This window comes from Centropristis striata, chromosome 4 (assembly GCF_030273125.1).
Source record: "Centropristis striata isolate RG_2023a ecotype Rhode Island chromosome 4, C.striata_1.0, whole genome shotgun sequence".
Lineage (NCBI taxonomy): Eukaryota > Metazoa > Chordata > Actinopteri > Perciformes > Serranidae > Centropristis > Centropristis striata.
In genome coordinates, this window is record NC_081520.1 from 18,762,105 (window position 1) to 18,787,147 (window position 25,043).

The 25,043-nt window shown below is 32.6% G+C and overlaps 1 protein-coding gene across 1 annotated transcript in view; it reads left to right on the forward strand.

Moving 5' to 3' along the window:
- Positions 1-11,941: 11,941 nt before the first annotated feature.
- Positions 11,942-25,043, forward strand: part of st3gal4 (ST3 beta-galactoside alpha-2,3-sialyltransferase 4) — a 66,269-nt gene continuing 53,167 nt past the window's right edge. The window contains exon 1 of the mRNA XM_059330626.1: positions 11,942-12,283. The gene's annotated coding sequence lies outside the window, so the exon portion shown is untranslated. The remainder of the gene's footprint in view (positions 12,284-25,043) is intronic.

Below are 25,043 nucleotides of genomic sequence, written 5' to 3' on the forward strand. Positions count from 1 at the left end.
GGGAGTTTTATTGGTCCTTTTAACAGCAATATACATTCATGGGAAAAATAATTAAACCATGGTTAAAAAGGGTGGTCCAATATTTTTTTCCATGACTGTATAAGTCCTGCACCTCTATGGAAGCAGCACACTCATGGCTTAAAGTGGAGACAACTTAAAAAGTTATTTTGTGCAGTATAACTCACTTATAATGCCATAAAAAAATGCAAGATTTGTCAGAATTTGTCTGATTTAAAAAAAAAATTGGAATAAAATGGAATTGCATTATTTTTTACAACCTCTAGTTCCAACCTGTCCTGTCCTCTCCTGTCTGCTCTGTGTAAACAGCCTGCAGTTGTGTTTGACTTTCAGTGAACATTGATCACATGACCATTCGTCTCAACAGAATCAATCATGGTATCACATTGTCACTGAGGGGGCAGAATTTGATGTTTGTAACAGGATCAAGTTATTCGAAAATGGTTTATATTTAGTGACGTTTGAAACGAGACATATTGAATAGTGATTTTGAAGAAATATCACAATTATAAGTTTTTTTTAGCTAGGTAGCTAGCTAGCTAGTGTAACTTGTGTATTTAACCTGAATCCTGTCTGTATTAGGCCTATTTCTATTTGTAGTGGAGCGGCTAAGTGCTCATTTTTGGCAGAATCGTTCAGTTTATGATACAAGCGTGAAAATTGGCATGAACACTCTCCATCGGTCACTTGAAAAGAAAATTGTCCAAGACATTTGAAATTTTAAGATGGCTACCATCACTTGACAATAAGCCACCCACAGTTACTTGAAATTCCAAGACGGCAGCCATTTTCAAGATGGCCGACACCTTAGTGGACCAATAAAATTATGTCATGGTTTATTTGGTGAAAAAATGGCCGCCATCTTGGAATTTCAAGTAACTGTGCCTGGCTTATTGTCAGGTGACCCAGAGAGACTGCTCATGCCAATGTTTATGCTTGTAACACCAAATAAACCATTATATAATTTAATTGCTCCACTAAGGTGTCAGCCATCTTGAAAAATGGCCGCCATCTTGGAATTTCAAATGTCTCAGACAATTTTTTTTTCAAGTGACCCATGGAGAGTGTTCATGCCAATTTTCACGCTTATATCATAAACTGAACGATGATATCACTTAGCCACTCCACTATTGCTACATAGTGTTCTATCATAATTGGTATTTACAAAAATGAAAAACCAAAGATAATTTCAGTAAAAAAAAAAAGACATTATTGATGCAAAAGCACGAGGTAAAATAAAGGAACAAGGAACTGATTTCAGTCAATGACAAAAACACTGAAGTGGCTCAATGGCCCAGACCAGAACTTTATTGATGTTTTCATACAAATGCCATCAACCCAAACGAACTCCAGTAAAAACTGTGTCATTATCTTTAGTTGCAAAGATATCGTTTTTGCCAGGCCCCGAGATATTCACCCAGACCTCGTCTTTTGTAGACAGTTTGATCACACTGCCCATACTGGCCACTTGGCTACACTTATCAGGCAGAGTGGTGTGATACAGAGACACGACTTGTTCCCCATTCTTGAATATAGCACACTGGCCACGCCCATACGTAGACACATGCATAGTGAAGTGGTAGAAGCCGTCCACGGGGCAGGTGAAGATGCCTGTTCCAGGACTGTAGCCTCCTCCCTCGTTGACCAGCACAGTGTCAAACTTCAGGACTCCAGAGTGTTTCGGGTAGCTGTCTTCCACTCTCAGCTTGGCTGTGAAAGCTACAGTGCCTGGAGTGGGTATAATCATGATAATTAGAGCAAGGAGTGGTCAGTGCGTGTCATAACAAGCAACAAAACCCAAGAAATGTGCATTCATACAGTGCAAAAAAAGACAACTTGTATTTTTTGCCTAAAACAGTAATTTAAGTTGGTAAAACTTGGAAATATAAATTATTGACATTTAGGGCAATAATGTAAGTTAGCACAACAAAGGAAGCCAGTTGTCTGCTCAAAAACAAGTTGGTGAGTTGTTGTTACTTATATCTTTAAGTTGGGGTTCACAACAAGGGACAATAGTTCTGCTAACTCTTATTTCTTTGTTGTGAAATGCGGGAAAGCGGTGAAATTCGGTCATTAGCGAAAGCTAGCGGCTAACTGATCTCTAGGCCAAAGATCGATGATCGATTTTATTATGTTATCGTCAGATCTGCGACCGCAAACCCAAAAGTGTAGTGAGGAGGCAATTCTAGGATCAGAGCTTCAGGTCATCAACAGTCATTGAATTAGATTAGATTGAACTTTATTGTCACTGAACAAAGTAACAGCTCCTTGGACAACAAAATGCAAGTCATCTTCTGTAAATAACTTACAAATGGCCATCTCTAACATGTCTGGTTGCAACCAGTCTCAACTTTCATTAAACAAAAAAAACAAAACAAGACAGAAGTCATTATGGATTGTCCCTACTAGGGTTGTCACGATACTAAAATGTTCAACTCAATACCGATACTCAGGAAAATATTCGATACTCGATACCATTTTCGATACCACCAGGATAAAAACAAAGACCCCAAAATTTAACAGAAATATTTTTATTAACAAGAAAAATGCAAAATGCAAAAATTAACAGAACCACAGGTTAAATATTTATAATAAAAAACAGTTCTGCAAAAAGAAACTGCAACTATGATTACAAGCTTCATGTCTGAGGTAATGCAAAAAATAAATAAATACAATAAACAATAACAATTAGAACAATATTTTGGGCTGTGTGTGTTGCTGTTTGGTTACTTTTCTCTGCTTCATTCTGGGACTTCAAGAGAGAAAATAACACTTTTCAGTCACCAACATTTATGTAAACTTATTAACTCTTAATGCTTATGTATACTGACACTGTGTCAATAAATGTAATATGGGCATACTAAGTGCCTGATTTATTTATTTATTATTATTATTATTTATCGATACTTTTGAAAATGAGTATCGTATCCGGATACAACGTTTTAGTATCAATACTTTTTTGAGTATCGATACTTTTGACAACCCTAGTCCCTAGTCTCTCACCTGAATCTGTCTTTTTTCTTTTAAAGAAAATATGTGTTGGGAATTAAGGATGCCTCTTTTATGAATAAATGATACCTTGCACAGGGCGCCAAATATGTAAATAAAAGGGCGTTATCATAAATGCCATCGCTCCCATAAGGATACCAAATATGTAGCGATGAACCTGAGCGACACTTGTGTGGATCTCACGGTTCAAAAGTGTGGCTAGATGGCTATAAGAATTATTAATTATTATCATAAATTATTATTAATTATAAGAAATTATATAACTTGATTTGCTCTGAGTCATAGCTCGTTGGGGCACCATCTGTAAAACAGAAAAATATAGCCAATTCACCTAAATCAGTCTCATAAAGTTACTAAACTTTCAATTTGGAACCCTGATTAATAATTATGAATATAATTATAATCAAATTACCATATTAATATTTAGTAGTGGTCGAAGGAATCGTGAATTATTGTCACAGAAGAGGTTAGCATATCGTTCATAGAGTACAACATTAAATAGACTTTGTAATCAAAAGGTATTTATTCTAAATAACAAGTAAAGCAAATAAAAGCACACATCTATAAAAGATAGAGTTCTACAAAGAGTCTAATCTAGTGTAGGCCTGTATGACCGGTGTCAACAACCAATTTAACCTGAATAAACAGTAAGTATAAATTTAATTCACGAATACAATGTAAAATAATGTTTGTAAAAGGTAAATATAAACATAAAATACATTTAAAAAAAAATGCATTTATAAAATGTACAAAACTGTCTGTAAAAGGTAAGTATACATTTATACATTCAATTCAAGTAATAGAATGTAAAATAATGTGCCTATTATTGTTATATATAAATCTAAAAATAAATTCAATTAAGGAATAAAATGTTAAAAAATGTGGTGTAATAAAAACTTTGACCAGCAGGGGGCAGAATTCATTCTGCAATATCTCTATGAAGCGTTTCTGTTGAAACTCCATTCAAACTCTGCCATATACATATGTCATAAAAGAATATCAAATGGTGATAATTGTGTGATTCCCAGTGGAATTCTCCAATTAATAAAAGTTCATTTTGAAAGGCAAGAGACAGAGAAAGTTGTGTCTGTTCGCTCAGAGGAAAATTTGTATGGTCCTCCTCGTTTTCCCCTCTGAGGTCTGAGTATATTTGCCCATTATATACCACATAATATTTACTATACTCATTTTTGGTATTTGGTATTTTCTCAGCACAACTTCAACATGATCTGACTATTATTTTTTCACTTTAACCCACTTTATTAACATATTGAGCCCAAAAATACACAAAAATCATGAAACCGGAAATAAAATTGTACTATTTATGACAATAAAAAACACAAATATGCTCAGTTAACTGTTTAAGACCTGCAAAATGTAAAACATAGGTTACAAATATGAACATATGACGGTCAAATATATAAAAACTATACATAAAAAATTACCATAAAACATAATGACGTCAAACAAAAAACTGGAGAAAGTTTCAAGTCTGTAATTTGGAGTGAAGTTGACAGCAGCGCTACACGTGACATCGTTTTTTGTTAATAAATAAATACATTTAAAAAAGCTGCGTTATCATAGACCCCAGAGGATTAACTGGAAAGCAACATGGCTCCTTCCACATAAATTTGCTATCTCCAATAAAATTAAAAAAGTTTAAAATAAAATTATACACATTTACCCCACTAACAAATGTCTGTTTGTCAAAATGTGTCAATATTGATGTAAATTGTGTATTTTGTAATGCTTAAGTTTACATCACCTCACATTCCAACCTACAAATTAATGTGAAAGCCATAGATATACTTTTATATTATAGCAATAAAGATAATTCAACACTTAATTAATTTGATTATTCTAATGGAGAAATTCCACAAACATAAAGCCAAATTTTCCAAAAAGTCAAGAAATATTTGGAGAAATATAATATGTCATGCCTTTTTCTTTTTTTCCTCCTTCCTTTTTAATTATTTTTATTATTCTGTTTAATTTACACCTGTACTGACTTATACACTTCATTCACTTTGTCTCATATTTATTTATTTTCTCAATTTGTGATGCCAGACTTTGTTTTGTTTACACAAAATCAATGTTCCGACTGTAACTGTAACTTATCAATAAAGTTTTGAAAAAGAAAAAAACTCTGCCTGTGGAATAATGCAGGTGCAATACCGACTTTAACCAGCAGATAGCACAATTTACCTATTTAAAAAATCCCTATCAAGAGCATTACAATGTCTAAACTCAATAAAATAAATAAGAAAACAATATAAAGCAAATATGAAATCAAATAAAATATCAAATATAATGAATAATAAAAGAATACAAAGGAATAAAATATAATAAATGATCAAATGAAGGTAAATAAATCTAATACAACAAAATAATGAATCATGGCTGAAACACCCTGTGATCCTGTCTCACAATCTGGACTTAGTCCACATAGAAGCTTCATCAAAAACCAGATGAGATCTCATCATAATATTGTGTCTTTTTTGTGGTAATTTTGTGTCTTTTTTAAATAATTTTGTGGGTTTTTTTTAGTGATTCTGTGTTTTTTTTGGGTAATTTGTGTCTTTTTTTTGGTAATTTTGTGTCCTTTGTTTTAGTAATTTTGTGTCTTTTTTTGGTCATTTTGACACTGCCTCCAGCGGCCCCCACTTTAGAATATCATACAATCTTTTGTTGACTGCTGTTTTCAAATAGTCACTTGGAAGACCTAGAATCAGGGTCCATTTTTTATATTAATATGAAAAATTCTCTCTCCATTTCACTTATAATTTCAGCCCAATATCTTTGAAGTTCATGACAAGAGCAGAAACAATGAATAAAAATAGACAACACAGTTAAGGCTACAGGTTTTTGTAAAGCCCCTGAACATGCATGCTGTTATCAGCATCCTTTCAGGAGGAAGTGAAGGCGAGGAGAGAGAGGAGGAAGAGGACAATGAGCTGGTGAGCTGCAGACCACCTACAGAATGTAAAAGCTCTCAGCTGTTAGTCTTCATGGTGGTCTCTACTGACCTGCACGCTTATATCTGTGGTGAGAACATTCAGCACCAGCTGGTTAATTAGAGCAGAGCAGCAGATCCAAACCTTTTATTGGGTTTGGAGTGAATGAAGACATCCAGGGCAATGAGACATGAGATTCCTGCAAGACAAATTAAACAGCACAATGGTTTTATACACAGAATGAAACTGTTTTATATCCATTTTCCCACAGTGCCACTATTTGTTAGATACAGTCAGGTTTGTTTAGCATATGATTGTTTTATTGGGTTAATATTTAATGTTTGCACTGCAAAAAAGGTGTGATCATTTCCCTCAGATTTACTGTTTTATCTGGTTTTTAGACACTCCTTTACTGCAGTGTGGTTTCATGATGTCTTGTTTGGGAAATCAGTTTGTGGTCTTCTGTGTTTTTTTTTTTGTCATTCTGTCTTCTCATTTTGCGTCTTTTTTGGTCTTTTTGTGTCTTTTTTTGCTCATTTTGTGTCTTTTTTGGGCTTTTTGTGTCTTTTTTGCTCATTTTGCGTCTTTTTTGGTCTTTTTGTGTCTTTTTTTGCTCATTTTGTGTCTTTTTATGTCTTCTTTTGTCATTTTTTTGTCATTTTGTGTCTTTTTTTAAGTCATTTTGTGTCTTTTTATGTCCTTTTTTTAGTCATTTTGTATCTTTTTGGGGTCATTTTGTGTCTTTTTTTTGTCATTTTGTTTCTTTTTTTGTCATTTTGTGTTTTTTTTTAGTCATTTTGTTTCTTTTTATGTCTTTTTTTTTGTAATTTTGTGTCTTTTATTGGTCATTTTGTGTCTTTTTTTGTCATTTTGTGTCTTTTAGTCCTTTAGTCCAACATAAAATGTGATTTTGAATCTTTTTTACTTTCAAAACACTATCATGCTCAATCCAATTTTTTTAAATGTATCAAATGTGAACAAAGGTGTCAAATCTAACATATAAGAGGGTTCCATCCAGTTCTATCATTTTATACTAAATATATTTGAGCTTGTCTCCAGTGTTTTTTTGCTGTGTGGTTTCATGACGTCTTGTTTGGGTAATAAAGATTTTTTCAGAACTAAACTGAACAGGAAGTCACATACAGGACGCTCTGATCCCCGTTTAGTCTGCAGAAGTGTACACGGTTTTTGACAAAATGCAAATTGTACACTGAGAAGAGAAAAGCATGTCATCTGTTCCTCCTGCGTGCCTGCAGGAGAAGTTGTTCTCTGCTATTTTCTGCATTTAGTGCAGACAGAATAAAGAAGAATGTGTCAGGCATGAATTATAGACGGCATAACTTGATAATGAAATGCTACAGTGGAGTTAGTAGGCTTGTAAAGGAGTGATGCACGCAGGCTCTTTTTAGGTTATTTACAGAACCCTGATATCGTCTCTGGTCCGCCGCCAGCAAACATTTGCTTAACATGTAATCTTTACTTTTGCGCAAAACATTTTTGGTGCCAAGAGGAGATACATTAGAGGAGACAGTGGTTATTCACACCACTAATAAAAGATTATGCTTCAAAAAAAGACACAAAAGTATTAAAAAAGACACAAAATTACCAAAAAAAGAAACAAAATTAACCAAAAAAAGACACAAAATTACCAAAAGAAAACTTCAGGTTTTAGGGGATTATTTTAAAATGGCCCAGAGGTTTTACAGGCATTTTTACAGGCGTTTTAGGCCTAAATGGGTTAACATATAACATTAGTTTGAAAAGGTGTTTTTTTTCTCAGAATGACTTAAAAAAAAAATACTTATTTAAGTCTTTCAAATTAAATTATACACAAAGTACACTGCAAAAAAGGTGTCTAAAACCAGATAAAACAGTAAATCTGAGGGAAATGATCTTGCTGCATGGACAGATAATTTACCTTGACAAGATTTCTTACATTAAGATTATTAAATCTAGAAATAAGCATGTTGAACACTTAAAATAAGAAATTAACTCTTAAAACAGGATAAATTAAAGCTGCCAGCAGTGATGAACTGGCCCGAGCAGAGTGACCTGATGATTATTTGTTTCTTACCAAGATAAAAAAAAGTTTAGATTTAGAAGTGTGAGATAATTTATCTTGTTTTAAGAGTTAATTTATTATTTTAAGTGTTCAACATGCTTATTTCTAGATTTAATAATCTTAATTTAAGAAATCTTGTCAAGGTAAATTATCTGTCCATGCAGCAAGATCATTTCCCTCAGATTTACAGTTTTATCTGTTTTTTAGACACACCTTTTTTTTTGCAGTGTAATAAAAAGAGCCATGGTTATAGCACAAAAACTAAATTTATCTCGTAGATGTAGAAGCTCACTCTTGTTTTTAGTCATTTTGTGTCTTTTTTGTTAAGTTTTAGTTAATTTGTGTCTTTTTTGTGTATTTTTTGGTCATTTTGTCTCTTTTTTTGTCATTTTGTGTGTTTTTGTGCCATTTTTTGTCTTTTTTAGTCCTTTTGTCCAACATAAAATGTGATTTTGAATCTTTTTTTACTTTCAAAACACTATCATGCTCAATAAAGAATTTTAAATGTTGCAAATGTGAACAAAGGTGTCAAATTTAACATATAAGAGGGTTCCATCCAGTTCTATCATTTGATACTAAATATATTTGAGCTTGTCTCCAGTTTTACTTGGTATATCATCATCAAACTGAAACTGGCCTCATGGAGTTTACAGCCAGAACTTTAGAGGTAAATTTACAGTAGGGCTCCACGCTGCTTTGTTAAACAACAACAACAACAACAACAACAACAACAACAACAACAACAACAACAACAACAACAACAACAACAGCCCTCTCCAGATGTTGGAGCCTCTGGGAGACATACAGTCCGATGGAGGACAGATGAAGCTAAAATCATCATCATTAGCTGAAGATCACTAACATGGAAAGGTTCATTAACCTCTGAAAACCAGTTGTGGCCCCAGAGGGCCTCCTGTCCTCAGCCGAGGTATTTGGATGTGTCTGGATGTGTCTGATCGATCATTAGAGCTCAACAATGATGCTCACATCACTCTACTGCTGCTGCCCGAGGCTCGCACGCATATTTCTCTTATTACCAGATACCACAAACCTGCATTTAATGTAATTATTCTCAGTGAGTCTGGACCTGAATTATCTTTATAAAGAAAGACAGTAGTGGAGTTTACATGTTCATTATCTGAAGCTCCATTATTGACATTAACTCTATGGAGTCTTATAGGGATATTTGGCCCATTTTTTAAATCATTTTCATGTCTTTTCGTGTCTTTGTAAGTCATTTTGTGTCTTTTTTTTTGTTATTTTGTGTCTTTTTTTAAGTCAGTTTGTGTCTTTTTTAGTCATTTTGTGTCTTTTTTTGTCATTTTGTATCTTTTTTTGTCATTTTGTGTCATTTTGGTTATTTAGTGTCTTTTTTAGTTATTTTTTTGTCTTTTTGTGTCTTTTTTGGTCATTTTGTGTCTTTTTTAGTCATTTTGTGACTTTTTTTTAGTAATGTTGTGTCTTTTTGGTCATTTTGTGTCTTCTGTGGGGTTTTTTTGTCATTCTGTCTTCTCATTTTGTGTCTTTTTTGGTGATTTTGTGTCTTTTTTTTTTCTTTTAGTAATTTTGTGTCTTTTTTGGTGGTTTTGTGTCTTTTTTGGCCATTTTGTGTGTGTGTGTGTGTTTTTTAGTCATTTTGTGTCTTTTTTAGTCATTTTGTGTCTTTTTTTAAAGTCATTTTGTGTCTTTTTTAGTCATTTTGTCTCTGTTGTTGTGTCTTTCTTTAGTTATTTTGTGTCTTTTTTGATTATATTGTGTCTTTTTTAGTTATTTTGTGTGTTTTTGTCATTTAGTGTCATTTAGTGTCTTTTTGTAGTCATTTTGTGTGTTTTTTTGGTCATTTTGTGTCGTTTTTAGTCCTTTAGTCCAACATAAAATGTGATTTTGAATCTTGTTTTTTTAACTTTCAAAACACTATCATGCTCAATAAAGAGTTTTAAATGTGTCAAATGTGAACAAAGGTGTCAAATCTAACATATAAGAGGGTTCCATCCAGTTCTATCATTTGATACTAAATATATTTGAGCTTGTCTCCAGTTTTACTTGGTATATCATCATCAAACTGAAACTGGCCTCATGGAGTTTACAGCCAGAACTTTAGAGGTAAATTTACAGTAGGGCTCCACGCTGCTTTGTTTTCTAGTCTGGATGGAGTCAACAAGTCTGGATTATTTGGAGTTTTTAGTGACTCCACAGGGTGAAAATGCTTTCCTATGCTAAAGTGCAGGAGTTGAGGAGGATAAAGCTTAATAACAATGAGCAACAGATTTAAAGTGTGAGAGTAAAACATGGAATAACATGTGGAATAACAGAAATGTTTGGTTAAAGAAGGCAATCGTCCTTTTTGTTCAAAGTTCACTTGTACTCAACGTGAGCAAATATAAAGATATGCACAGATGAGTAATCAGAAACAATTCCCAGTTAATATTCAACAGAGGTTCCCAAAAATAGGACCTCAGTTCACTGGAAGTTAAACAAGCGCTTTATTTAATTATCATTCTAATACCGAGCATGTTAATTCAGCCCTACAGAGTCTAACTGCAGAAACTACACAAAGGGTTAAACTGAGGAAAACTGCTTTAAAGTTTTTTTAAAAACGTTTTTTAACTGTCCAGCCAAATGTGTTGTATGTAGATAAGTGATATGACACTTATTTCTACATGTATTGATGATGTGATTTTTATGCTCAAAAATCATGATGATTTATTTGACCTTTGACCCGAAAAACGTAGTTACTGCACTCTGGTTTTGCTGTAAATCAGGGGTCTCAAACTCAAATTACCTGGGGGCCGCTGGAGGCAGCATCAAAATGACCAAAAGAAGACACAAAATGACCAAAAACATACATTCAGACCACACAAACAACACAAATAAAAACATATAAATGATGTATTTTATATAAATAAGACTATGTATGTGTTTCTCACAATGTGGATCCTTATTGTTCTTATTTTGTTTTGCTATCTGTTAAATGATGTATCTTATATAAATAACGCTACGTATATATATATATATATATATAAATGGATCCACACTGTGAGAAGCATATATATATATACATATATATATATATATATATATACATATATATATATATATATATATATATATATATATATATATATATATATATATATATATATATATATGCTTCTCACAGTCTGGATCCATTTTTAGTCATTTTGTGTCTTTTTTGATCATTTTGTCTCTTTTTTTTGTCATTTTGTGTCTTTTTTAGTCATTTTGTGTCTTTTTTTAGTCATATTGTGTCTTTTTTAGTCCTTTAGTCCAACATAAAGTGTGATTTTGAATCTTTTTTTTTTACTTTCAAAACACTATCATACAAAACATACAAACAATACAAATAAAAACATATAAATTATGTATATATATATATATATATATATATATATATATATATATATATATATATATGCTTCTCACAATGTGGCTCCTTATTGTTCTTATTTTGTTTTTCTATTTGTTGCATTCAAAGGGTTAATTTCACAGATTCAGACCATACAAACAATACAAACAAAAACATATGAATTATGTATTTTATATAAATAAGACTATGTATATGCTTCTCACAGTGTGGAGCCTTATTGTTCTTCTTTCGTTTTACTATCTGTTACATTCAGAGGTTTTTTGTTGTTGTTTTTTTTTAAATCACAGCTAACACTAAAGTCTTCCAGATGTTGTTCTCTGGGGGATAAAAGTCACTTTGAGGAGGAAACATGAGGCGGCAAAGACTCTCAATAAACCTCCAGATCTCATGCAACCTCTCTCTCCATAAACCTGAGAGTACTTCAGCTCGCAGCGCCGTCAGGTTTCAGCTTGTACAGTTTTTTTTTACAGCCATGGTATTTGGATCTCTCCAGTGCGCGTACCCACATGCGCATGCGTCCCAGCGCCGAGAGGAAAAGGGAACGCGCTGTAACAGAGGAAGGTTTCCAGTAAAACCGCTACATGAGCCTGAGGACTTCATGCACTCAGAGCTGCTTCTTCTCTCCGCTACATTGTTCCGAGGGATGAACTTTGATGCTCACATCATATCTCCGCGTGTGTGTGTGTGTGTGTGTGTGTGTGCGCGCGCGCGCTGCAGGCAGACGCATATTTCTCGTTTTTCCCACGCAGTGTGTGTGTGTGTGTGTGTGTGTCACTAAAAGCAACGTGAACTTGGTTGCAACATCATTGTACTGTACAAGAGGCTCGCTGCGCGGATTACAGCTCATCTGTGGTAAGTAAAGAGCCTCTGCAGCTGAAGCAGAGCAGCGTGTGTTTGGAGTTTCCTGCATGCTTTATGATTATGATTATTATGATTATTATGGATCTGATCTGCTGCAACTGGATCACAAGATATCACATTTAATTTGGCTGGCAAGAGCTCTGATTCATACAATTGTCTCACTGTATTTTGATCTTTTTCTGTTTCGATCTGCTGGATAGATAGATAGATAGATAGATAGATAGATAGATAGATAGATGGATAGATTTTGGTCATTTTGTGTATTTTGTGTCTTTTTTGGTCTTTTTGTGTCTTTTTTGGTCATTTTTGGTCATTTTTTAATGTCTTTTTTGTGTCTTTTTGGTCATTACGTGTCTTTTTTGGGTCATTTTGTGTCTGATAGATAGCTAGATAGATAGATAGATAGACTGACTGTAAAACATGTCTGTAGATTTTACAGTGAAAAACTGCTAAATCATGACAGTAAAAGACCATAAAATGAAACACCGTAAATGTGTATATATCAGCCAAAACTGTGTTTTTTACATTTTAATTTTAAATACATTACTCCACTGTAAAATACAATGTAATATGTATTTAATGTAATATATATACAAGCATTGCTGTAATTTTTTCATTTATTTTTTGTAAAAAAAATACTTTTTCTCACTGTTAAATGTACTAAACACCATATCTCTAACAGAAATATACTGTAATATTTAATGGTAAAATCTTTAATTCATGCAGCATTTATAAAGTAGAACAGCGTTTCTTTTGATGGAAAAAAAAATGGAATAAAATGTCAATCTTAAATGTGAAATCAACAGTGCTAATATCATTTTACCGTAATATTAGAAAAAGTTGCACCGTATTTATTACGGTAAAGCAACCACAGCTGCTGGTTTTTACCGTAAAAACCGTTTTTACCGTTTTTTTTTTTTTACAGTGTAGATAGATAGATAGATAGATAGATTGTGCTGGAAAAGACTAGGCTGCAGCATGTTTGTGAAGGATAATGATATATGTTCCTGAGTTTATTCCACCACAGACAGTTATTATGTTCCCTGTGATCTGCAGCATTCAGTCTGACTTAAAGTGGTGCTAAACCATGAGGACGTTTCTCTGCAACTCTAATAATCAGATACAGCCGGGGACATTTTTAACCATTGACCTGCATTGGCATTGCTGCATTAATAATATAGTAACAGTCATATATAGATTGTTTTTGATGCATCAAACATGCTGCAGAAAGCAGAAAAAAGACACAAAATTATTTAAAAAAGACACAAAATTATTTAAAAAGACACAAAATTATTAAAAAAGACACAAAATTATTAGAAAAGACACAACATTATTTAAAAAGACACAAAATTATTAAAAAAGATACACAATTATTAAAAAAAGACATTGCTGCATTAATAATATAGTAACAGTCATATTAAAATTGATTTTGATGCATCAAACATGCTGCAGAAAGCAGAAAAAAGACACAAAATTATTTAAAAAAGACACAAAATTATTTAAAAAGACACAAAATTATTAAAAAAGACACAAAATTATTAGAAAAGACACAAAATTATTTAAAAAGACACAAAATTATTAAAAAAGATACACAATTATTAAAAAAAGACATTGCTGCATTAATAATATAGTAACAGTCATATTAAAATTGATTTTGATGCATCAAACATGCTGCAGAAAGCAGAAAAAAGACACAAAATTATTAAAAAAGACACAACATTATTTTAAAAAGACACAAAATTATTAAAAAAGACACAAAATTATTAAAAAAGACACAACATTATTTAAAAAAGACACAAAATTATTAAAAAAGACACAACATTATTTAAAATGACACAACATTATTAAAAAAGACACAAAATTATTTAAAAAGACACAACATTATTTAAAAAAGACTCACAATTATTAAAAAAAGACATTGCTGCATTAATAATATAGTAACAGTCATATATAGATTGTTTTTGATGCATCAAACATGCTGCAGAAAGCAAAAACAAAGACACAAAATTATTTAAGAAAGACACAAAATTATTAAAAAAGACACAAAATTATTTAAAAAAGACACAATTATTAAAAAAAGACATTGCTGCATTAATAATATAGTAACAGTCATATAAATATTGTTTTTGATGCATCAAACATGCTGCAGAAAGCAGAATAATCCTAAACACAACATGAGTGCGACAGGTTTGTCAGTTTACATAGAGTTCCATTATTTGCTTGCAGAAATTAAAGCAAGAACCTCTTGCGAAATTTGGTTGAGCAGCAACAAGAACAATTCATGGAACAGTGAGTGCATATTGGAAAGGAGTTTCATTTCCCTTTAAAAAAAAACATATATACTAGGCCAAAAGTCTTCCATTTTCTGTTCATTTGCAAGAGTCACAACTTAAGTGGAAAAGTAAAAAAACAAATTAAATTAACAAACAGTTTGCATTCTACTCCTCAAAGAATTGTCACTAACACTTATTGATGCACTAATAGCTCTTTTTGCACTATACCTTGATTGTTTGCTTTTATTCTTCCTGTAAGTCGCTTTGGATAAAAGTGTCTACTAAATGACTAAATGTAATGTAATGTAATTATTCACTCCAGCTTCAGGAATGAATCATATATGTCCTGCTGTTGTTAAAGCCAGAGGAGGTTACTTTGAAGAAAGCAAAGTCTAAGCAAGAAAACCCCGAAAATTATAATAAATGTGTTCTGATGAGTGACTCTTTATACAACAATCACCTTTATTTTTTTTTGCAAAGTATAGCAATGAAACTATGATCTTTTTTTGCACAAATTTGATCTTTCTTCCAAACGTTTGGCCTGTAGTGTAAACAGCTTCCAGGTTATCTGTGACAAAGTGAGTTTATTGAAGAGCTCTTAAGCTGCAGAAGAAGAACTTTCAAAGATAAATTAATTGGAAAAGTCCCATAAATCAGCCTGGAGACGTTCTGCTGCAGTAAATAGTCTGATCCTGTTGCTGTCTGATCTCCACAGCTGGATCAGGACGCTGCATGTCACTCACAACCTGACACAGTTACAGTGGAAAGTCAATCTTGATCAAACTTGTTTGCAGCAGGCAGGAAATTTGGGAAGATATCCAGATTAGACCTGACTTTAGAGAGAGCAGGGTGCAGAGACGTGACTGGAGGCTTTAGATGTGTGAAAATTATTCTATAGTCATTTAATTTTACTTAATATATTTGATAAAATGTATTAAATGTAAATGCTTCGATACAATATATTGCTGTTTAACTGCATTTTGTGTCCACAAAATTAAATTAGCCTAAATAGAAAAACTTTGCAGCAATTCAAACGGTCTTATGAAAAAAAAACCCACAAAATTATTTTAAAAAGACACAAAATTATTAAAAAAGACAAAAATATTTTAAACAGACACAAAATGATTTTAAAAAGACACAAAATTATTAAAAAAGATACAAAATTATTTCAAAAAGATATACAATTATTAAAAAAACACAAAATAATTTTAAAAAGACACAAAATTATTAAAAGACACGCAATTATTAAAGAAAGACACAAAATTATTTTAAAAAAGACACAAAATTATTAAAAAAGACACAAAATTATTTAAAAAAGACACAAAATTATTTAAAAAGACACAAAATTATTAAAAAAGACACAAAATTACCAAAAAAAGACACAAAATCACCAAAAAAAGTAATCAAAGGGACCTTCCACACACAACACGGTAAAGTGCCATTCATATAAAACTCACATTAAACTTTCATATCAAGGTGGGGGCCACAAAATATCGTCACGAGGGCCACAATTGGTCCCTGGGCCGCGAGTTTGAGACCCATGTTGTAGAAAGTGTTTGCAATGCTTGAAGGGGATTTATCATGAAAATCTCACTTTTTCATTGCATCCATTCGGGTATTTGGAGTTTCTACCAAACAACAAACTCTGAACTAAGATAAAAAAGTAACTCAGTGTTTTTATGTGCTGGATAGATCAGAAACATGATGCAACATGAAGCCGTTCAGACTCTGTTCCCTTCACACGCAGCTTATTATAACACATCTTTTCCTTGGAAGCCAATCAGAGCAGACTGGACTTTTTCCAGGACAGGTGTTCAACAGAGATAGAGGAGGAATGCAGGTTCATTCACAGAGACATGGAAGCATGTAAACACGTTTTAGAAACCAAAAATACAAGTATGAGCCTGAAAATTAGCTTTATATGTCTCCTTTAATGTTGAATAAAGGAGGCAGTATCAAAATGACCAAAAAAAGACACAAAATGACCAAAAAATACACAGAATTACCAAAAAAGACACAAATTATTTAAGAAAGACACAAAATTACCCAAAAAAGACACAAAATGACAGAAAAAAACGAAATTACTTAAAAAAAGAAACAAAATGCAGGTTCATTCACAGAGTCATGGAAGCATGTAAACACCTTTTAGAATCCAAAAATACAAGTATGAGCCTGAAAATGAGCTTTATATGTCTCTAATGTTGAATAAAAGCACACTGAATGTGGCTGGGATTCAATTTTAATTCATTCTGAGATATTAGAACAATGTTAACTACAAGAAGCTCGGTGGACAATAGTCCCTATTCAGGTGTTGGGCAGGTGGAATTAGAAGTTCGAACAGTGTGAATCCTGCTCTTCTTTCTAACGAATACAGATAACCAAATGCATACAGGTATTATAATGTATATTAATGGGGCTGAAAGGAGGCATTATAAGCTATCAATAGTTTATTGTGGTACAAACTGTCCTATCATGCAGTCTTTCATCCCCCTCACCCTGAATGACCTTGTGTCTCTGTTGATTCCCACCTGAAGCTGACAGAGGAACGTTTGTAGTCAGAAAATTCACATTTCTCTAGATCACCTTGGAAGTCCAACAGATAATAGAGAGAGTTGTGGGTTGCTCATAAAAGGACACTGTAAAAAAATCACCTGTTGTTGTTACGGTAAAAACCAGCAGCTGTGGTTGCCAGAACTTTACCGTAATAAACATGGTGCAACTTTTTAAAATATTACGGTAAAATGATATTAGCACTGTTGATTTCACGTTTAAGATTGCCATTTTATTAAATTTTTTTTACTGTATAAATAAAAGGTTTTTCCATCAAAAGAAATGCTGTTCTGCCATATAATTGACAAAAAAATACTGTATAAATGCTGCATGAATTAAATATTTTACCATTAAATATGACATTATATTTCTGTTAGAGATATGGTGTTTAGTACATTTAACTGTGAGAAAAAGTGTTTTTTACAAAAGATAAAACAAAAAATTAGACACAAACAGAGACAAACAACCGAGAATTAAAAAAGCAGAATTATCAAATTTCATATATCTGGATTCAAAGACTTTACACATTAACAGGATCACTGTAAAAAAAACAAACAAACAACCTGTTGTTTTTACGGTAAAAACCAGCAGCTGTGGTTGCCAGAACTTTACCGCAATAAATACGGTGCAACTTTTTAAAATATTACGGTAAAATGATATTAGCACTGTTGATTTCACGTTTAAAATTGCCATTTTATTCCATTTTTTACTGTATAAATAAAAGGTTTTTCCATCAAAATACATGATGTTCTGCCATATAATTGACAAGAAAATACTTTATAAATGCTGCATAAATTAAAGATTTTACCCTTAAATATTACACTATATTTTTGTTAGAGATATGGTGTTTAGTACATTTAACAGTGAGAAAAAGTATTTTTACAAAAAATAAATGCAAAAATTACAATGATGGCTTGTATATATATTACATTAAATACATATTACAGTATATTTTTTGCTACAAACACAGTGCCAGAGTATTTTTTAGTGGAGTAATGTATTTAAAATTAATTTAAAAAAAATGTAAAAAATCCTGTTTTGGCTGATATATACATTTACGGTGTTTCATTGTTACTGAAACTGAATTAACCCATTTATCATTTTATGGTCTTTTACAGCTGCATAAATTAAAGATTTCACCATTAAATATTACAGTATATTTTTGTTAGAGATATTAGTACATTTAACAGTTAGAAAAAGTGTTTTTTACAAAAAATATATGCAAAAATTACAATACATATTACAGTGTATTTTACAGTGGAGTAATGTATTTTTCAAAAAATAAATGTAAAAAGTACTGTTTTGGCTGATATATACATTTACAGTGTTTCATTGTTACTGAAACTGAATTAACCCATTTATCATTTTACTGTCATGGTTTAGCAGTTTTTCACAGTAAAATCTACAGACATTTTTTACAGTGTAACATCTGTCCAGTATGTAATACACAGACATTTTTTGTTGTTGTTTATGCACAGATGTTGCTCTTAATGGGTCTCAGAGATATTTAGCGTAGGGCAACTTGCAGCAGATCAGTTGGAGGACACACCCTCTGCAGTCATGACTCACTCCTGCTTGAATCAATAAATCTGGCTTTTAAAGTCTGATGAATGCAGGAAAATACGCCCTCAAACATCCGGCAGTTGTAATCGTACTCTGGTGCACTGGTGGACACTGCAGTGTTTAATGGATGCATTAAACTAAAAACATCTGATTGTTATGTTGAGGCTCCGTTTACATGATGACGGTCTGAACAAAAGACACAAAAGTGCCATCTTCACTTTTTATTCTGCGTTTAGACAAGCGTTTTCAGCAGGAACTCTGCTGCATATAGTGATGTGTAATTACACTGCAAAAAACATGAAGCTTACCAAGTATTTTCTTCTTATTTCTAGCAATAGTATCTTAATTATCTTGTTTTGAGTATATCTGACCATATAGCTTTATGTGTTTATTTTAAGAACATGTCTCTTTTTGTAACAAAATGAGTGAATAACCTCTCCACAGGGATTTCAGTCTTGACTAAAGGACTAAAAAAGACACAAAATTACCACAAAAAAAGACACAAAAAGACACAAAATGACCAAAAAAAAAGACACAAAAAGACCAAAAAGGACACAAAATGACCAAAAAAAGACACAAAAATGACACGAAAAGCCAAAAATATTATTATTATGTAACAATAATGAGTGAATAACCTCTTCACAGGGATTTCAGTCTTAACTAAAGGACTATAAAAGACAAAAAAATACACGAAAATACACAAAATGACCAAAAAAAGAGACAAAAATGCAAAAATGACACAAATGACCGAAAAGATTGTGTCACACTATCAGTGCACTTTGCTATAAATATGTGATAAGAACAAGAACAATAGACCTTTCTTTGGTAACAGTGAGTAAACAGACTGTTTAAGGCTGTTTAATAAAGTTCCAGCTCTGACAACATTCCTCGTTTGGTTGGACTGTTTGGTGTGGAGTGTTTGGGAGGACGAGCTGGGAGATTTAATCTGGCTCTACACTTTAAAAAAAACAAATTTGCGTTAAAAAAAAAATGGCAGCTACGGTTGCCAGAAGTTTACCGTAATAAATACGGCATATACTTAAAAAAAAAATATTACGGTAAAATGAGATTAGCACGGTTGATTTCACATTAAAGATTGACATTTTATTCCATATTTTACCGTAAAAAATAAAAAGTTTTTCTATCTAAAGAAACTGTGTTCTGCCATATAATTGACAAGAAACTTGACTTTATAAATGCTGCATAAATTAAAGATTTTACCATTAAATATTACAGTATATTTCTGTTAGAGATATGGTGTTTAGTATATTTAACAGTTAGAAAAAGTATTTTTACAAAAATAAATGCAAAAATGATGGCTTGTATATATATTACAGTATATTGCCAGCTTATTTTACAGTGGAGTATTGGAGTATTTAAAAAAAAATGTAAAAAATACTGTTTTGGCTGATATAAACATTTACAGTGTTTCATTGTTACTGAAACTGAATTAACTCATTCATCATTTTACGTCTTTTACTGTCATGATTTAGCAGTTTTTCACCCTAAAATCTACAGACATTTTTTACAGTGTAGAGCAGGTAAGAGGTGCAAAATATGAAAAGTGAAAGTGAATAAAATGATACTAAAATCAATTGTACATTTATTGTAATATCATGACTTTGTCATTCAGCTAATGGTTTAAAGCTGAGGTTAAAAGAGATATAAATAGCAGAGAAACTTCAACGCTCATATATTTAAGGAGGGATTAACCCATTTAGGCTTTAGGGCAAAAACTCCCCCATCTCCACCTCTACACACACACTCTATGACTTCTACCAAATATATTTATCACATTAACAAACAGGAAAAGGGGTCAGGATTATAGTTCATTCCCATTCCCATATACAGTCATGGAAATAATGATTAGACCACCCTTTTTTTGTTCAATTTAACAAATAAAATAATAATGACATAATGATATTATCACAGACCATATTTATTCAAAATAATGATTTTGGTTATTATCAAGAAAACCATAGAAAATATCTAGATATCAGCTGCCATACGGAGCAAAGCTTGTCAAGATCAGAATTTATGTACAACAACTTCCTTACTTACTATAAATAAGCACTAGAGGTTATATCTAGATAGAGGAAAATCTCTACACTGTGAAAAAACCGGTGGAACTTTTTCTAATATTACCGTAAAATGATATTAGCACTGTTGATTTCACTTTTAAGATTTACATTTTATTCTGTATTTTACCGTAAAAAATAAAACGTTTTTCCATCAAAAGAAACGCTGTTCTGCCATATAATTGACAAGAAAATACTTTATAAATGCCGCATAAATTAAAATTTTTACAATAAAATTTTACAGTATACATATTTTTTAGAGATATGGTGTTTAGTACATTTAACAGTTAGGTTTTTTTTTTTTCACAAAAAATGAATGCAAAAGTGATGGCTTGTATATATATTATAGTATATTTTTGCTAAAAACACATAAATGAAAGATTTTACCATTAAATATTACAGTATATTTTTGTTAGAGATATGGTGTTTAGTACATTAAACAGTGAAAAAAAATGTTTTTACAAAAAATAAATGCTAAAATTACGGGGATGTCTTGTATACATATTAAAATTATATTTTTGTTAGAAACACGGAGTATTTAACAGTGGAGTAATGTTTTAAGTTTTTTTTATGACTGTTTTGGCTGATATATACATTTAAGGTGCTTTTACAGTCATTTTAGCAGTTTTTCACCGTAAAATCTGTAAAAAGACATTTTTTACAGTGTACAGTAGTTGTAGTTCTGGTCATGCAGGATAAGGCATTTATAAGTGCTTCATAATGACTATGAATTAAAGACTCAGTTGATAGTATTACTGACTTTTTGGATTTGATTTTCTTCTTCTGCGAATGAAACAAACTTTAAAGTCAGTAATGACTAGCAACACTGCTCCAAGTATTTCTGGATTTTGCCAATATGCAACTAATGTAAGGGCCGGGACTCGATTAAAAAAATTAATCTAATTAATTAGAGGCTTTGTAGTTAATTAATCAAAATTAATCGCATTTTAATCGCATATAAATATTTGACCTGAGAACAGTGAGAAGTAATTTTTTTCACATGGATTTTTAGTATACCATTGAATAATGACTGAATACATAAGCTTAAGCAACAAAAATATTGTTTATTTTTGTTCAAGTCCAATAGCATATTTAGAAATATAGTACATTTCATAAATTCAGGTAGCCTATAGGTAGGTAGACCTTCTGTAAACTAGAATACTTTGTTTTTTTAAGTAAAACACAATCCACGCTAGCTAGCACACTAGCCGCTAGCTGCTATTTGTTTAGCATTGAGGTGATACTTGAGGCTGGATGTGCTGCGGTGATATGTGAATTCCTTGTTGCATAGCAACACAACCATGCTCTTATCGACGCTTCCATCCATTGGTTTTTAGTAACTAAATGTCCCATCATCCACGGGGCCAACCAAAGCGTCTCATCAGCTTCTTCCTTCATGTTCACTGTGGTTTGTTGTTGTCTGAACTCATCAACGCTAGTTGGTGCTCCAGTGTAATCGGTCCGCCTGAAACTCATCCAGTGAGAAACATTCCGCGCTGCAAAAATAAGTGTGATTAAAATGTGTCAATTTTTTAACGCGTTAATTTTTGTGTAATTAATTCATCTTAATTAACGCGTTAAAGTCCCGGCCCTAATTTATATATAGTCATACAGTGTAATTGGGTTCTGGATAATACATTTTGATGTGGCAGCAGGTAGGAGGGACATGAAGCGGTGGAGATGTGTAACCTTGGTTACCTTGGTTACCGTGGTTACCTTGGTTCAGTGTGTCAGTGGGAACAGTCAGAGATGACCAACTGGAAACGGTCAGCTGCTGCCAGAACACATCAGAACAAACTAATCAGGACCAGACAGGTTTACATAGAAGAGGGAAGGGCCAACCTGCTGAGTCAACACACACACACAAACACACACACACAAACACACACACGCACACACACACACACACACACACACACACACACACACACACACACAGACCACAGAGCAAAGGTTACAGATTAAACTCTGGTTTTTATATTACTCACTTGTTATCTTGAGTATGAATCATAAGCTGCTGGTTCAGAAAGCTCAGAGTAGATGATCAGTGTGAGTCCACATGTAGTCTTGCACATACACAAACTTCAGCTTTGGTGGAGTTCCTATTGAGAAATATTAACTTTAAGTGTTTCGCTGTGTTCCAGGGTATCATTAACTCTAACCACCTTGAGCAATTAGGTCTCAAAATATCATAATACCATGCAATCATCATTTAGTTTGTGTCTGTGCAGCGGTGTATCATACTCATTAGACAAAACAATTACAAGTCAGTTTGACATTTACAACTCTAAGGGACTTCTGAAACCAATTTCCTCTTGAAACAAACAAGAAGGGAAGAATAAAATCAAAGACTGCAGAATGGAAAGTGAATAACAAAGAACACAGGATGGGCGGAGAGCAACAAGGAAACCTCAATGATGCAGCAGTAAGATATCAGTTAAAGTGGAAGTGAAGCAACAATTAAAAACCCAAGCTTGAGTATGAGTATGCAAGGTGAATGGGACGGCCAAAAAAAAATTAGTGAAAGAAAAAGAACAATAATCGGAGATTTTTAAATGTCTACTTCTCCGGCATAATTTCACCTAGGGACTCCATTTAAATTTTAAACAGTAGACACAAGTCTTGTGTATCGGTGTATTAATCCACGTTTCGATAGGTCATATAGTTTTTTTATCAATCCCTGTTCAATGACCATGATCATTTTTGGAGAAATTCTGAGATTATAATGGGTGTGTATTGCACGGAATGTTCGTGTCACAGTGTGTGACATCATCGCCAGAGTGTAGAGGGAGAGAAGAAATTGTCAAAAAATAAATTTAAAAACTGCGCTCCAGGCCGCAAATTCCACTCTACGGAAATAATTTATACATAGAAACGTAGGAAAATTTGTCTTCTCCCTCACAATCCACTGGTAAAGCTGTCAGAGTTATAGTTTGGGCGTAGGACGCACAGATGATCCACCAACACGCACCAACAGCCTCATTGGCTCCCATATTAAAAACTCATCAGATTTCTGTAGAAAAGCATATTTATATAATATATATATATATTTTGTTTATATATATATATAAACAGTTTTTCAGATTGCTCTTACAAAGCTATTTCTTAATTTTTCTTCTCAAAAAACATATGTAGCTGTTCAGGAAGAACTCAGGACGATCAAAGTGAAGTCGGATCAATGATAGGTATTATGGTTTTGCCAAAAATGCTTTCTGTTCGAGGCCAGAAATTCCAGTCCGTCCACCTCTGGCTGCTGTCACTGTGCTAGAAGATTCCACAGCTGTTAATTCTGTTGATTGCTCTGCTCTGATTGGTCGACCGCAAAGCCTTTGATGCTTTGATGTGATTACAGTTACAGATACACACTCCTCCAGATACACATGCTTTACACACACACACACACACACACACACACACACACACACACACACACACACACACACACACACACAAACACACACACATATATTTTGAGGTTAAAGGTCATAGGTTGCTGTATAAATAATACTTGAAAAGGAATGCTTGTTGTAGGTGTGCTCCTTGTATATTATATAGTATCATAACATTACTAGTATTAATTGTTTGAAATCTCTGAAGAATCTCATCATAGTGTACACACAGGAGGAAATTTTCTAGTTTCAACCTATTATTTCTTTTAGCTGTCTGATTCAATAATTTATCCAGAGGCTACGTTCAGCTATTCAAAGCAACCATAAGGTACTTTCATTATGTGTTGATTTTGGCCACTCCTGTGGACCTTTCTGTCCTTTATAACAAACTTTTGTTGGATAACTACAAATTCCAGTGCATTATTTTTCATAAGAATAACTATGAAGCAGTCACAAGAACAGACGGCTGCAGACCAACTACCCCCGGGGCATAATAATGCCCCTGGTTAGGAATCAATGTTTCAGGATATTGAATAAAAAAAGAGAAAAAAAAGTAATGAAGTTTGGTCCTTTGGTGAATTCTTTGTCTATATGTGGAATTTGAGCTGTTGATTCATGACCAAATCTTTCAATAACCAATAATATATTGGAAGTAGACAAATAGTCTTTTTGTTCCTTTTTTTAGTCATTTTGTATCTTTTTTTTGTCATTTTGTTCCTTTTTTTTTTAGCCATTTTGTGTCTTTTTTTGGTCATTTTGTGTCTTTTTTTGTCATTTTGTGTCTTTTTTTAGTCATTTTGTGTCTTTTTTGGTAATTGTGTATCTTTTTTAGTCATTTTGTGTCTTTTTGTTCCTTTTATAGTCATTTTGTGTCTTTTTTTGGTCATTTTGTGTCTTT